The sequence below is a fragment of the Pyxicephalus adspersus genome, chromosome 7, assembly GCF_032062135.1.
Source record: "Pyxicephalus adspersus chromosome 7, UCB_Pads_2.0, whole genome shotgun sequence".
Lineage (NCBI taxonomy): Eukaryota > Metazoa > Chordata > Amphibia > Anura > Pyxicephalidae > Pyxicephalus > Pyxicephalus adspersus.
Window position 1 is genome coordinate 60,138,339 of NC_092864.1, and position 14,356 is coordinate 60,152,694.

The 14,356-nt window shown below is 40.1% G+C and overlaps 1 protein-coding gene across 1 annotated transcript in view; it reads left to right on the plus strand.

Moving 5' to 3' along the window:
- Window positions 1–11,887: 11,887 nt before the first annotated feature.
- Window positions 11,888–14,356, plus strand: part of IDH1 (isocitrate dehydrogenase (NADP(+)) 1) — a 15,973-nt gene continuing 13,504 nt past the window's right edge. Inside the window, exon 1 of the mRNA XM_072418653.1 lies at window positions 11,888–12,019. The gene's annotated coding sequence lies outside the window, so the exon portion shown is untranslated. The remainder of the gene's footprint in view (window positions 12,020–14,356) is intronic.

Genomic DNA, 14,356 nt, shown 5'->3' on the forward strand with positions numbered 1-14,356 from the left:
TTTCTACGTGTTAAACCACAGTAAAATAAGCACAAAAGTGCTCAATCTAATATAATATTAAATCAAATAAACATGCAATTAAATAGAAATAACTGTAAGCAGTGTTCTCATCAGCCCCTTTTTTTAGCGGTGCACAGCAACCGGCTGTTTTTGGGGTGGTTACTAAAGAGTTGGGTCACAATACTGGGGCCACCACCTGCCTACAGCTTCCTCTCAACCAGCTTAAAATTTTCTGGGGACACACTGCATAAGGTTTGATAAAATATCACCAAATTTACACTCAATAAATAGTCCATAAAGCATGAAGATGGCCCTTTTGCTCACCTCTTCTGCTGAAAATGGTAATTGCCTGTCAATTTCTTTAAAAGCTTTCGATATTCTGACCAGGACCTATGCAAAGAATACTTTACTTACTGTATGCTCATTACAGGTGGAAATTATGAGGTTTACAGATACAACCATTTCTGGAGGGGATCAGAAAAGGCAGCTCCCATACTTATAAAGAAATCCTTTACATAGCACATAAGCTACATTTTAGTCCGTAATAGATTGTGAACTCTTACAATAAATTGGTTCTAAGCCATAGCAGAGTACAGTGGGGTAAGTTTTTTTTTTTCATTTGGAATCAATCACACCTCACATGTCCATAGTACATACAACATTCAACTCTCAATATCTGAGGTTTAAATAAGACAGGTACCCTAACCAAATAGTGATACATGTATGGGGTGCACTTACTTTTTCCACATGACAAATACTAATCTGTATTTCAAAATACACCGTTTTTTAAATGTGTGTGTTATTTGTTCAAGTATAACACTTTTATCTGTAAGCATTGTTTGAATGAATGATAATCTAATGTTTGCCTGTTTAGATATGCCAAGAAAGTCAATAATGTCCATGGTGTGTACTTACATAAGACACAATTTATTCAGGCCTTCACTTGCAATTACATGGATATAATAATGTGTAGTGGTTACCCTAACATGCCGTTGGAAATTTATTTTACAGTATATTATAATTGTATGAGTATAATAATGTTTGAAACGCAAAGTAATATCAAAATAGTAAATTAAATAAAAAATCATTTTTTTTTTGAATTTTTAAAACAATATTATACTTATACTATTATATTATATTGTAAAGTAAATATCATTGTAAAGTCAATGTACTGCTTTTACACATATAAATCCACTGTATTGCATTCAACAAAGTTATTTTGTATTGAATGCAATACAAATAGATTTAAATTTCCCACCACGCACCAACGTCACCGGGAACGCTCTGGTGACTCATCGGATGCAGAGGACGCCGGCCAGAGGTAGAAAGAAGACGGGGATCCCAGAGAAGGACGCCAGTGGATCAGGTAAGCACTTAATTTACTATTTTTCCCATAGGTTTACCTACCCCGAGTGTGACTCAGGATTACCGCTTGCTGCATTGTTTTTCTCAGGGTTACCACTGGGGAGGTTAATATGTGCTTATATGATAAATGTTTGTTTAATTTATAGAAATGTTTTGAATGCATGATGTTTGCACAATATTTGTACTGAAACAGCTAGTGTTGATACAATGTTTGTAGTTACAAAAATAAATAAATCATAATTTAGAAAAATATTACTAAATTCAGGAGGCCTAGAGCAGCAGTCACCAATGTTTCGGACCACTAAATTCATAATTTGTTGTGTTTGCCAATAATGGTAACATTATAGAGAACTATAAACTATAATAAACATGCCAGATTTGTGAGCTGAGCTATTACATAACTGCCCTAGCTAAATAAAGTGTTATTTTGCCTTATTCAGAACCTCCAAAGCTTGGCAAATGTCCTGCTTTGTCACTGAAACTGTGAAATGTGTAGTGAAAGTGTATCAAAAGATAGAACACTGAGCAGAGTGGGGAAGTGGTAAAGCCAGATCCAAAAATTAAGCAAGGGAACATCTACTGTTCTTCCATAGAACATCAATATTGATCTTTCCAACATATCTGGTGAGGGGAGAAAAAAAGAATACTGCAGTTTATAATCACATTTGGATCAGATAATCGCCCCACCACTTTGCGTCTATTCACTCTGTATACAGTATTCACTTATTACTCTTTTCTATTAGAATTCATCTTGCTCAGTTTATTTATTTATTATTTGTAAATTATACTCTGCCAGGTGTTGTGTTACCCTGTTGTGTCTGTGCCCTCAGATAGGAGAGATTCATCACCTGTATTGGTCCTGCTATTTAGAAGAAGTCCTGGCAACACATTTCTGAAATGTGCTTTCCTTTGGAGGTACATCCTCTCAATACCAATGTGTCTCCAAGACAAGAAGACTAAAGTAAACTCCCCATGGGGACACACAGAAAAACTGAACTATTTTTTCTATATTTCATGCTATCCTATAAGAATATATAAGCATATAACATATTCAGGTATGGTATGCACCTGTAAAATCCTCCTTTATATAAACATCCAAATGCCCCGAGACTGCAGATTGATGCTGATGTCTTGAATGTGATGTTAGAACCTCAACACACTCAAAGCTGTCACCAATGAGACTGTCCATAGCTAAGTTTCTCAACCGGGGTTCCTCCAGAGGTTGCTTGAGCAATGAGAAATTTGTGACTCTCAGGTCATTGTACCCGACAACAATAATATTTTTGGCTCTCTGTAGTGGTGATTGCCTCTTACATTGCTGGCCAGTGAGAAGAATTTTTTCCTACTGATCATCACGCTAAAGTCATGTGAGCTGTGGATATTGTAAATATACTGATGGATCCCCGAGGACCTGAAATTTTAAAGGTTCCTCCATGTTAAAAAGATTAAGAAACACTGGTCTAAAGTATTACTCTTTGCTCCTATATAAAATATCATGTAGAGAGATGAGAAGAGCAGGAGCTGGGCCAGCAAAGACAGTAAATAGCCAATCCTACAAGAGAATCAAGGACAGGGGGGCTGGCAACTTGCCAGTCATTAAACTCTACCATTGCAGCGCTGGTTTTGGAAGAATTAAACGACTAATATCCATGCTTGGCACTAATACTGCGGCCCCATTCATTCCCTGCCACAGGAAGACCCCACCATGTAGCATCCCAAGGGGCAGCAGTTCTTGGCATCAGTAAACACACCGCAATCTCACTGCCAAGGTGTGAAGCCTTAGTGTTACATTGCAGTAACTTAAAGCAGAACGAAACTAAAAACAAACAAAAAAAAAAAAATCACACTTACCTTTAATCCAGCAGATCCCTCGACGGCGCTGGTTCTTACCACGATCCGGTCCTGCATTGTCCTGGATTTCTTCTTTGTCCCGGCGCAGAGGAAGCACCAAGCCCCTCCATCTTCGATCTTCACTGCCATCTTCTTCTTCTGCCTTTTTAGTCACCTGATCTCACTCTGCGCAGGTGCGAGATCGCGTGACGTATCCACTGTGAAGGGGGGAAAAAAAAAAAAGACCCGATCTCACTGCTCATGCGTGAGATCGGCATCCCTTCCCCTAGAAGGAAAAACGCCCATTCTGCGCATGCCTGGGATTAGGGCATGCGCAGCAGGAGCAGCCAGAGCCTCAAGGTATGTGTGACGTAGGTAGCCCAGGAGGCTCTGCACTCCTATTAAAGAAAAGTAAACTCAAAACTACCCAAAACAAAAAAAACATTTACCTTCAATCCTGCACAGCAGTCGATCCAACTGGAGGTTTCTTCAAATGGGTCCCGCATCGTCCCAGTATCCTTCTTCAATCCTCTTCTTCCTGCGTCACCTGATGCAGGAGGGAGATGGGGTGACGTAATTTGGGAAAAAAACATGCCAATCTCACTGCGTATGCGTAAAATTGGCAATTTTTTCCCCTTTTGACGAAAGGGCTTCTTCTGCGCATGCCCGAGGTGCTCAGGCATGAGCAGAAGGAGCAACCAAGAGCCTCCTGGGATGCGTGATGTAGGTATCCTCGGAAGCTCTGTGCTCCCATTCATTCCCCTAATTAAGGGGGTGATGCTGCACCCTTTTTTTTTTTTTTTTTTTTAAAGAAAAAGGGTGTTGCACTTGAAAAAAAAATTCACCTTACAAAAAATGGTTGTCTACCCTTTTATGTAAAGTGAAAATTCTAAATTTTACATACGCATCCAGTCTTGATCGCTGCGGCCAGCAGTCCAGGAGGCATTCTTCCTACTGACCACACTGATATACTGTGAGCTGTGAGTATAGTAAATATAATATATACTTAATTGGATGTATGTTATAATGTTGTAGTAGTGTGTACGAGCTCAAATAAAGCTTCGTACTCAAGAGCTCCTTAGGACAATATAAGTTTGAAGTATAAGATATATAGCTGTATGGCGCAGATGTGATGGGCGGACGGGCGCGCGCGTGTGTGTGTGTGTGTGTGTGTGTGTGTATTTTTGTGCTGCAATTTCTTCGGTGAATGTACTCTGCCTGTATTGCTTTTGTTGTTGCAATAAATAAAGACTATTATTCAATCAAAATAAATTATAGATTGTAAGCTCTTCTGGGCAGGGTCCTCTCCTCCTGTGTCACTGTCTGTATCTGTCATTTGCAACCCCTATTTAATGTACAGCGCTGCATAATATGTTGGCGCTATATAATTCCTGTTTAATAATAATAGAAGGAATTCCCTGAAGATCTAAAAGTTATTTCTGGGTTGAGAAGGGTAACACTGGACTGGTAAGCAGCTTGGCACGCAGACAGCGGTGAAATAAGTGCAAAGTGTGGGGGAATAAATAAATCAAAGCCTGAAGCCATTTTTGTTGCGGTGCCCCGGGGACACCCAGATCCCCCTCCAGTCTAAGGGGCCCATAGAGTAACACATAGATGTAGATTGTATAGCCCTGACAATGAATATTCCTCTTATACATGGCTGCTGTCTGCCTTCCATAATAATAATAATAATATTAGTAATAATAATAACAATAATATTAAATAATAATAATAAAAGGCAGAATTGGAGGAAACTATAGGGCAGGCAGAATGGGCAGTCAGCACATTGATGAGTGCTCACGTGACAAGTATCAGCACCCTGTGATCTCCCGTTACCTTGTCTGAGTTGTGGCAATGCCGTCCGTGCTGCATGCAGGGGATGAGCACAGGCCGTTCGTTAGCAGGACTTGATGCTGAGGAGCGGAGGAGTGCCGGTGCCGCCTCCCATCCACAGACTTGCAGGCCAATCTCTTCCTGTTCCCAGCCAAACAGCTGACAGCTGGCCAGGCAGCACCAATCGGGGGCTAAGCAGACGTGAGCAATCGGCACGCCGAGCAATCGCACTGCTACACACTAAAACAATAAATAAACCGATAAATAAAGCTATATAAAGTTAGCATATGTTTCATGTTGTGTTATTTGTGATATTCTTCTTTATCATAGAAAGGAATATCTCACAACTTTAACACATTTATGCACAATATGTAGGTGATAGTGGCATCCCAGTTATAGGGCGCCTTATAAATTGCATATAAAGTTCCACTTTTACAATTCAAACATGGTGATCATTATTGCAGAAAAGAACAGGCGATGTCTCTTCTGTGTCTTTCCTGCCTGGTCGCTCCGGGTTTGTGTTGACAAAGCTGAGCTTTAAATGCGCAGTGTTATCTTTGGTTGGCAGGGAAACCCGGCATCCCCGGCACATGCAAGTGAAGCGGTTTTACGTCATCCCGGCACGGCCAATCATGGCCAAAGATTGCTCCTGGGAGGAAGAAGAAAAAGAAGATGGCGGCTCCCTGCGATGGAATGTGGAATTGCACAGGTTTGGTTCTGCTTTAACTGAGAAGTCCACCTATGTCAGTCAGGCTCCCTCCCTATAAAATTACCTATTATACGTAGCAATAGGTGAAGGATGTACCTGTACAGGAATAATAATATTAATAATACAGGAGAAAGTTACAATCACCTTACTCCAATCTTCTTACAGTGAGGACGATATCAGAGCCCTTCCAGACCTTATAAGACAGCAGTCGCCAATCTGTGGTCTGCAGATCACTGGTGGTCCATGAGAAAATTTTGGTGGTCCGCAGCTGTCCCCTGTATGGACACAACCCACCCACTCTCCCATTGTGGGCTCAGACCTGCTCGCTAAACTTCCTGGGGGGACCGTAACGCAAGGCTTTGGACACAACTTTTGTTGCATCCATAGCCCTGCTCTACTGTCCCCCCCGGATGTTTAGCAGGCAGGTCTGAGCCCATGATGGGAGAGTGGGCAGGTTCTGGCATCATGATGTCAATCTGGGGGAGGTTTTTTTCCCTTTAAGTGACACACGGCTCTTCGCGCATGTGCAATCCAGGTTCCGTTGATGTAGTGGTCCTGGAGTACACTAAAACCAGGAATAGATTTCTTAAAACGTAATTTGGTATTTAGTCATTTGATGAAAGTGTATCTTTTCAAGCCTTGGAAAGCTTTGATAAATCAGGCACATAGAGTCTTCTGACAAGCAGGTATAGAACTTGTAGGGGGAGTTACAAAAATACACAATACCACCTCTTAGATTGCAAGCCCTTTTGTGCAGGGTCCTCTCCTTCTCCTGTGTCACTCTGTATCTTTCTGTCATTTGCATCCCCTATTTAATGTACAGTGCTGAGTATTATGTTGGTGCTATATAAATCCTGTTTATTTTTATTAATAATAATGTGATGACACTTTCACTGACTGAGATAAACTGCTTGTTTTTTTATAACCTTTGTGTTCCCATTGAATATTTTCTCTTTCCTGTTATGCCAGTGGTAACTTTTTCTTTATGACACAAATCTTTCCTATTTTTAATAAATTAATTGCATTCAATTCAACAAATTTTCAAACAAATCTATCTTTTTACTATATTTAGAGCTCCCTCCAGTGGCTTATCTACAAATCTCTTTAAAGATTTAAAAAATGTAAAAAAAATTGCAAGCAGGATCTACCTAATTATCACTATATTCTCTAGAATGTCCACGTACTGTATGTGCACATGCATGTGCAGCTCAGTGTACATTTTCATTATACCTTGATGCCGGGATAAATAAAGATCTGCGCATCTGCATAGAAATTATGTTGTTTTGGTCTGGCCGATCAAGATGATTGAAAATTCAGATCCCATAAATGGATCGGGTAAAGGTGTCGGCACCGTCAAGGTAACAAGGGGAGGCGAGTGTTACTTTGCTCTTTCCGGCAATAATACCTTATGGTTACCTGACACTAAACAAGCCATGATCCATGACAGTCAATTTGATATTATTATCAGAAGGTGGGTTTGGCAATGGCATTCCACACATTTTAGTATGAATTAAAAAAAAAATATATATATATATATATATATATATATATATGAAAGGATAATACATAAAAAACAATATATTTTTAATGATAATGTATGCCAAGCCAATTGTTTGTTCTTGTTGTGATTTAAGTGGGGAAGGATTAGAACTCCTGTAATGGTTTTTACTGCTATGTGGGGGCTACATTAGAAAGGTTTACTGTCACATTCATTCCTCCTGACAATGGTTTCACCAGTCAGGAAATCTGTACAGATAAAAATAATGGGGGGGGGGGGGGGGGTTAGACTTCCCCACTTCTACTAAAGAAAAGCATTATTGTTTTTCTCTGTTGCTGTTGGAAGGTTTATCTTCCTTCTTATCTCAAACTTTTTTTTTTTATCCTAGAGAACACTTGAAATCATTTGTAGGTCCCAGGAAACCCCTGCTAAAAAAAGAAATGTTGTACAGCTCTACATGGTACATTCGCATAATTGATTATGTAGAAAGTTTTGAATAAAAGAATGTAACATACCTAGGGTCTATTTATAAAGTAGTGAATATGATGTTTATCAAACATTATTTGGTGGAGAATCTCTCAAGCCATTATTTTTAAGTTTCATTGACTAATTCTTCACCAGAGAATGGTGAATGTCCAATTCATTGTTTTATAAATAGACTCTCTAAAAAAACACATGTGCACATCATTTTACAACAACCCTACACCCCGGTCTATAGGAAAATAAAAATCCTAATATAAAATGAATAATAAAAGTGTCTGTTAGTGGCCAAATAATTACAGTGACCTCAATACACTACATTAGATGTCATGAACAAAAAATTATTCCTTTACAATTAACTTAATGTTCTCCCTAAAAACACAATGTAAAGTTGCCCATTGGAATTGTGTCTAGGAATACAGTTAACTGTTTTTAAAAATAAGATCCTTTTACATATTGTGATACAAATGATCAAATCTATAAAAGGGCTTCTTAAATAATACAAAATTATTTATGTTTTGTACAGTGTTTCAAAGAATACTTTTCAATATATTTTTCCTAAAAGGCACATTGATACGTAAATATATACATTTTGGAAATAATGCATGGATACTAGACAACGTACAAATTCAGCGAGCAACATAACAAAACAATCAACACTTGCAACATACAAACCACAACAACATACTTACTACACTATGTAAAACAGAGGAATGTTTATAAAAGGAAGTTGCAGCACTAATATAAATTAACCACATGGAGTAGTTGAAGAAGTACACGGGTCAGAACAACAGGCAAGAGTTCTGGACAATATTGACGTTTGTTCTGGATGTTGTAATAAAGACATATGCAAGTAGTCCTGTACCTCTTTGATTTCTATAGGTGGTTTTCTGGAAAACAATGGGTTTCCTGCACACTGGGGAGATCTGCTCATCCTTGTGTCACCCGAACCAGCCTTAGAACCACAGCCATTCTTGCCTGACGACACGGGACCCGATGCAGGACACCCCCGGAAGGTTCGGACTGCCCTGCGGGGTTTGAAGGTAAGTATATTTTTTTGGGGGGATTTGGGTTTACTTTCTCTTTAAATTTAAATTGGTATGTGCTGATCCCCTCCAAGGTAAGTATGTGTGTATATATATATATATATATATTTATATACACAATGTCAGTACAAGGTCCTCTTGTGACAATGCCAATGACCCCCACTTCACTCCAAGCTGAGATCAATCTACTTGTAATGACACATGCACAATACATAAATGACAACCACCATGCTTTAATTTAGGGTTACCACCTTGGTCTATGAAAAATCTGAAATGGTGGGGGAGATGGATTATAATGAAGTTAATCTAACTTGATTTTCTTCTTTTGGCCACTAGGAAATCCAAATGTATTCTTCCATCTAGGAATTTACATTGAGTTTAATACATCACAACATTTTCTTTTAGGATGTGTGTATAAAGACACTGCATAACAGTAATCTGCAGAACTTAACAGGTCATTCCTGCAGAAAGGAGGCCATGGCATAGATGATACAATATTGAGATAAATATAATATACTTATATGGAGAGACCCTTTCTTATTGAGAAAGAAGTTATTAAGTTTGGTTAATCAAAGATATTGGATCGAATGAGGTTAGTAGTAAATAATGAGTATTTGATCCAATCTCTTTAATTAATGAAATTGCTTCTTTAACCACTGCTACCTTCCTTCTATGACGCATTGGTCCAAGTACTTAACTAAACTCAAAACAGCCCAAAAAAAAAATACACTTACCTTCAATCCTGCATCGTCCCAGCATCTATCCCGGATACAGGCGCCACCATCTTCTCCTCTTCTTCCTGGTTCTTCATCCTACGTCACCCGACCCAGGCGCAAGATTGGGTGACGTAGGATGAAAAAAAAATTTGACAATTTCACTGCGCATGCGTCGGATCTGCAAATTTTTCTATTTACGCAAAAAGGCTCCTTCTGCGCATGCCGGAAATGCTCAGGTATGCGCAGAAGGAGCACCCTACGTGCCTACGTGACGTAAGTATGCTGGGAGGCTTTGTGTTCCCATTCATTCTTGATCGCCTAGACAATTGAGAATTAGGGGGCAATAATGAGTATTTGATCCAATCTCTTTAATTAATGAAATTGCTTCTTTAACCACTGCTACCTTCCTTCTATGACGCATTGGTCCAAGTACTTAAAGAGGAACTAAACTCAAAACAGCCAAAAAAAAAAAAATACACTTACCTTCAATCCTGCATGGTCCCAGCATCTATCCCGGATACAGGCGCCACCATCTTCTCTACTTCTTCCTGGTTCTTCATCCTACGTCACCTGACCCAGGCGCGAGATTGGGTGACGTAGGATGAAAAAAAAATTTGACGATTTCACTGCGCATGCGTGGGATCTGCAAATGTTTCTATTTACGCAAAAAGGCTTCTTCTGCGCATGCCCGAGATGCTCAGGTATGCGCAGAAGGAGCACCCAAGAGCCTACGTGACGTAAGTATGCCGGGAGGTTTTGTGTTCCCATTCATTCTTGATCGCCTAGACAATCGAGAATTAGGGGCCGGTGCTGCACCCTTTTTTTTAAAAAAAAAAACGTGTTGCACCTGAAAAACAAAAAAAAAACAACAGAATTTTTACCTTACATAAAAAGGGTTCTCCACCGTTTTATGTAATGTGAAAATTCTGAGTTTAGGTACGCTTTAACTTGCATCCTTGTACTGACATCCCCTCACCTATGATACAACCACAAGGTTTATTCATTGCTAAACTCCAACAAAACACTTCTCTTCCCCTTTTCTACCCTACACTCTCACCCATACTGTTGGGTCACCAGCCACCCTATTCAAGTCTAATTCAATCAAATATATTTTAGCCATATGCCTCACCTTCCTCTGAAGAAGCCTAAACATAGGTAAAACGTGTCAGGATTGAGATGTATAAGCCTGAGACTTTATTGTGTTCTATGTGAGGTACCCCTCATCTGAAATCTATGGGAACACCAATGAACATACAGATAGTCCCGGTGTTACATACAGGATGGGGACTGTAGGTTTGTTCCTAATGGGCTTCCCTGCTCCTTGCGTGCAGGATGGAGGCTTGAAGGGGGGAGGGGCCAGTTTGCATGACTTGCAGAGGAAATCTTTTGCTAAACACAGCTGCCACTGATCTTTCTGCAGCCTCTTCTAACTCTATAATGACCAAGACAAACTCTCCAGTTATTTATTTTTTGCATATCAATGCACAGCTTGCTCCAGAAGGTAATGAATGTCTGGGCTCCATAGTTTTATTTTGCTTTGTTTGTGATTAACTCACAGTGAGGATTATATACAGTAACTGACACCACACTGCCTAATAATATGTTGAGACAAACATCTGTCCTAACTGCATTTATTAAAATATTGTACCTGTTCCAATTTACATACAAATTCAACTTAAGAACAAACCTACAGTCCCTATCTCGTATGTAACCCGGGGACTGCCTGTATCTCCTAGTTGTGCAGATTCCCAGAAAAGATGAAATGCCTAACAATCCAATACGATTCCCTTTCCTGCCGACCCTGCTCATGGTGTGATCTGTATATGAAGCCTCAAGCCAGCCTATGAATATTTTATTATTTGCCCCATACTGTCCTGGTAACCTTTTGCTATGATTTCTCTTCGCCCCAACTTGCAATGCTGACTGCAGCTTTTCTCCCATCTACCTTTGCCCATGGGGAGGGGGCTGGGTGACACCTGTAATATTACCACAGACCAGGGACATTGGTGATGGCATATATACACCATGGGTGTGAGGGGCCCATTCCAGTTCTGCACAGGGGCCAATAGTTGGCTGCACCTATCACTACACCTAGAGTAAACTTCTTCCCACTTCCTCCAATGGCATGCAGACTACAATCCCCTTGTTGTTCCTCTCTATGAGGTCGCTCCGCCCACTGCTCCCAGCTCTATCTAGCTGTCAACTTTGCCCTAATTACTACACATAAAGCCCCGCCCTCATCCCGCCCCCCAGCCCAACCGAACCCTATCCTAGGAAGCAGCACCGTGCCTGGCGAGGAACATAAGGCTTTGCCACGCCCACTCAAGCTGTGCACGTCCTGAAAAAAAGGCTTGGTTCCATTTTGCGTGGTGAGATCCTATTGGCTGTCTGTCTCGTTTGTCCTCCTGCGATAGGCTGAGGGAGCATCAGCTGGGGAGGTAGGCGGGGCGAGGGGTGAACCCTGGAAAGTGGTTTGTCTTGGAGATCGTTCAGTGTCTTTGCCATTACGGTGATCGGGGATTGTACAACTTTCAATTAGCAGGTAACGATAATCACTGACCGATCATAGATCTACAGCCTGATCGTGCCTCGGTGATGTGTGCATATTCTGCATGTAATGCACCGGGCACTGCTCTGGATTTATTATTGCATGGATTGTGTATAGTGATCTGCACTGACATCAGATCTGTTATTGCAGGGATCTTTATTATTAATGTTATTCTTATTATTTATCATTATTCTTATTATTTATCATTATTCTTATTTATAATTTTTTTATGATTTATTATTATTATTTATTATCATTACTATTATTATTATTATTTATTTGTTAAGCAGAATGATGTTGGTAAATATGTGAGATGTGAATATAATATCCCTGTATGATGTGTATATAATATGTATGATGTGTATATGATGTGTATATAATATGTGTGTATGTGCTCTCCTCCAGTGTCTGGGAGGGGCAGAGCTCTGGGCAGCTCATTCAATGCCGCAGAAACTTGCCAAGTCATTCCATATCTGCACCCTGTGATCTCTGACAATGCTGCAGCTCTATCACAATAACATGTTGGTGTGATTTCTAGTTTAATCTCTGGAGAGATCCAGGCTAAATAAAATGCATTAAAACTCTGATGATCAGGTTTAATAATTGTAGGTCATTGTAAAATAAACCCTATATTCTGTTATTATACAATAGAGAGTATTTATTGTGTGCTGTGTGCATAGGAGAATATATTCTAATGCAGGGTTTATTGGACTTTTTTACATAGGGAACCCTTATAATACATTTCAGGAACCCCTCTCCCATAATTAATCACAGTATATTAGCTTGGAGGTCAGTAGGAAGAATGCCTCTTACATTGCTGGCCAGTGGGAAGAATGTCACCATTACAGATAGCCAGAAAGATCATTGGGGTCACTTAAACTGACCTGGGTGGCACAATATACTCATTGCCCATGGAACCTCTAGCAACCTCTGAAGGAACCCTGGTTGAGAAACACTACACTAAATGGTCGCTATGATTTATTTACCTTAATGATTAGCTTGTTATATTATATGATGATAATAATTTATTCTGGTGGCAAGATGTCAGCTGCCAAGAGCTGGGTGGATTGCCTGATCCTGCACACAGCTGGCAGCGATGAATGGTGCTGTACTGCCTACTGCCGCCCCCATTCATTCCCCACACTTGTAGTATCTTCCCCAAAGCAGCAGATGACTGGCATGAGGATGTGGGAACTGCACTGCAACCTCATGACCAGGGGGAACATAGCCTTACCTAAGTGCAGAACTGTGTGAGACACATAGATGTGCATGGCAGGGGGCAGAAAACATAAAAGGTGCTGACAGGTAAGCAAAATGATCCGTCATGATAAATAAAAGACGTTTTATTGTAAGCCCAATATTATTATTATTAGTAATTATAATAAAAAACAGGATTTATTTAGCGCCAACATATTATGCAGCGCTGTACATTAAATGGGAATTGCAAATGACAGACAGATACAGACAGTGACACAGGAGGAGGAGAAGACCCTGCCCCGAAGAGCTTACAATCTAAGAGCCCATTGTGTTCATTACATTCAACACTGGACCTGCAGTTTAGTGAATTGGATAAAAGGTCAAGGAATACCGTACTGCATACAGATAAATTGAACCTGATTTACATGAGCTATTTTACCTTCCTCTCTCCTCCTAAAACCTGACACCTCTTCTAGTAATCTACAAACCATATTTCTAGGAGCTCTGCTCAGCTGCCAACACGGGGTCACTGAGGGTAAATGTTGATGTTCAGGTACGGACAATTATTAGAACTGCCCAAAATAAAAATGGAAGTCTGTCCTGAGTCATGGAGGCTGTCATTGCTGACCTTTCCTTCAGCCATGCAAATCTCAAATAATCAGCATAGAATCAGAAATCCTAATCTGCATTGCTGTTCTGGGTCCATACCTCAGAAAGTAGTAAAGCCATGGGATCAGCAGGACATTCTGGAAATCTGTACTTTCAGAAAAGTAATTCAATAGCTGCAATTCTTTTTTTTTTTTTGTATTGGTTTTCTGTAACAAAGTATTTACCTGCTGGTAGGAAAGTATTAGAGTACACAGAGCCCAAAATCAATGATGGGCATGTCTCTGCTGTTACATAAGTATTAGAATACCAAGGCACATACCTGCTGGTATGTAAGTTTTAGAGTGCACAGAGCCCAAAACCACTGGTAGGTAAGTATGAGAGTGCACAGAACCTGTAACCACTGGAAGAAGTATGGGAGTACATGGAACCCATAACCACTGGTGAGTCGGCATGACAGTACATATAGCCCATAACTGATGGTAGGTAAGTATGAGAGTACATGGAGCTCATAACCACTGGTAGGTA